This window comes from Ochotona curzoniae, unplaced genomic scaffold, assembly GCF_017591425.1.
Source record: "Ochotona curzoniae isolate NIBS_2020 unplaced genomic scaffold, NIBS_Ocur_1.0 contig_1071, whole genome shotgun sequence".
Taxonomy (NCBI): Eukaryota; Metazoa; Chordata; class Mammalia; order Lagomorpha; family Ochotonidae; genus Ochotona; species Ochotona curzoniae.
In genome coordinates this window covers 8,021,917-8,024,843 of record NW_024464939.1, presented here as the reverse complement: position 1 = coordinate 8,024,843, position 2,927 = coordinate 8,021,917, and positions in this window count along the sequence as shown.

Below are 2,927 nucleotides of genomic sequence, written 5' to 3'. Positions count from 1 at the left end.
AGCAGTCAGACTAGAGCTGTGCTGTGAAGGACAAAGCTCACCACGGGATGGGCCTGCCTGCTGCAGTGAACTTGACAAGGATCTCCCTCATGTACTCAAAGAAAAAGGGGGTGAGCTTAACCTTTGCTTGCTCTGTATTAGTGTTACGGCATTTTAAGGCAAACATGTTTTGCCAATCTCTTCTCTTGATCCTCTCTAGAAGCTGTCATTAGATCTTAGTATGTCATATGAAACTAACCATAAAACAATCAGACTATTGCTTTAGGAGTTTTGGCTTTCATTTCATGTTAACCTCAACAGCAAGACCCCGCATCTGTTGATATTCTGTCTAAAGTGGTCATGGATAACCAAAACTGCTTAGAATGAATATGCACCAGGGAGAGGGAGACCAGGAGCCTGACTCTGACATTCCAGGCAGGAGGCACCATGGCATGTCACCAAGTTGGTCTCACAGTGGCCAACCAAAGATGTGATGCTGAGATCCTAGGCAGGCCAGACCAATGGCAAACCAAAGAAATAAGCTGGAGGCAGGTAGGCCAGAGGCCTTATGGGTAATAAGGAGATGGCATCTGCAGCATACCAAAGCACCTGTTTGACAGCAGGCAGGCCTCAGTATACTCACCCCTAAAATGTGGTCATATGGTACTGAGGTCGGGAGTGGTTTTGAGAATAACATGGAACATTACATACAAAGTGCTTGGTAACAAACATGGTCAACAATCTTGTCTATGATTAATAATTATTACTCCATAATAATAACACAATATGGTATTATTATAATATGGTAACACTATATTATTACTATTACAAAAAGATGGATATACCAATGAAAATCTTTTTTTTAAAGATTTATTTATTTTTATTGGAAAGTCACATATACAGAAAGGAGGAGAAACAGAGAGGAAGATCTTCTGTCTGTTGATTCACTCCCCAAGTAGCCACACGGCCGGAGCTAAACCAATCCAAAGCTAGGAGCCAAGAGCTTCTTCCGGGTCTCCCACGCAGGTGCAGGGTCCCAAGGCTTTGGGCCATCCTCAACTGCTTTCCCAGGCCACAAGCAGGGAGCCAGGGCTGCCAGGATTAGGACTAGTGCCCATAAGGGGTACTGGCACGTGCAAGGTGAGGACTTTTGCCACTAGGCTACCACACCAGACCTCAAAATGTATCTTATATTAAAAAGGAGAACATGTTCAGCTTCAATCACATAAACCTTAATTATTTTGAGGTGCAGTCACACCTTCGGCCAGCTACACCTGAAGTGTGGGGAGTCAGGGCTCTTACCATCAACTGGAAAACTTCAAGATGTTGCATCAAATTCAATCAGGTCACTGGGCACCTCTAGACATGTGCACGAGTGAGGCCATCGCTCCTGTCTCCAGCTTCCCTTATCAGTTTATCAGTACTTTTTGAATTCCACTGGAGGTCACTCTATCCTTAGTGAAAGAGCACTCGCCCTGGGAAATGCAGAGGTATGTGAAAATCTTCGCTTAATCCTGGTGCGAAAAGCAAGTGAAGGACCCTGATGCCAGTTTTAATCCTGGGTCCAGTGTATTCCTCTCAGGCACTCTAGGCATGCATCTTAGAGAAGTCTCCAAAATTTAAGTAAGAAGAGATTTAAGTAAGAAGAGATCCACTAAAATATTTAATAAAGTCAAAATTACTTATAATCACATGATAATTTATTCTATTCGTTCATTACTACATGTATTACTATGAAGTAATACATGATGGAGACCATGTAGACAGGCTTCATTTTAATAGTACAACGATGCAATTAAAACAGTACGTAAAATACCAACACAAGCTCGATGCATCTTGGTCCTAAGGCTACCCAGGCAGAGATGGAGAACATCTCTCTCTCTCTCTCTCTCTCTCTCTCTTTCTGTGTGTCCCTCTCTATCACGCTGCCATAAATAAGTCAACTGAGAACAAAATGTTGTCTAATGTTCAATCAAAAATCATTAAGTAGAATATGAAAATTATGATGTATGAGAAGAAAATATATTAGTTCAAACTAAAGCACAATGCTACAGATGACATCTTTAACAAAAATGGTATTGAGATAGGTATACTATTGCATTCCTTACATACAAGAAGCTGGCAGAGATGTGAAAATGAATAGAAACATGAGAACTACTTTTAAAATGTCAAGTAAAACTTGAAGAGTTGAAAAATTACACTACCTGGAATTAACAGCAAAGTAAACATGACTTAAAGCATGACTATTGGATTTGAATAGACGGTGTATCAATAATTTATACTCATCTAGGCCAATTTAACAGTCCAATTTGAGCTACATGACAAGCATCTTATGAAAGACCCCTTGCACTATATTGCTGGTTTACAATCAGGAAAAAAAAAATATCTATCTTGTGCAAAAAGAGACATTTTAATGTTCCCTAAAAAAAAAAATAGAACTAAAATTACCATTTTTGATCCAACAATTTTGCTTCAAGTATAAAGTTACTGAAATTAAGCTTTTATTTATTTATATTCAGGACAGTATTATACACAATTGCTAAAATGCAAAAGTAACCAAAGCGTCTGATGTTAAATAAGACAAACAAAAAGTGATGTATATACATCACAATAGAAAGAATTTCTGAAGAGTACTACCAAGTGGGTGAACCTTGCTAAGTAAAATGTAACAGTCACAAGAAGACAAATGCTGCATGGTTTCACTTCCATGAAATACTTAGAATAGTTACAGAGATAAAGGATTGAGATTGGCAGAAACTAGCAGAGTAGAAAGGAGAATTATGCGTTAATGGGTATAGAATTTCATTTCTGCAAGATAAAATGCATTGTAGATACAGACAGCTATGATTGCTTGGCAGTACTATGAATGTATTTAATAACATTTAACTGTGTGCTAGCAATAGTTAAAATGTAAATATTTAAAATGTATTTTATCATATTTTAAAATA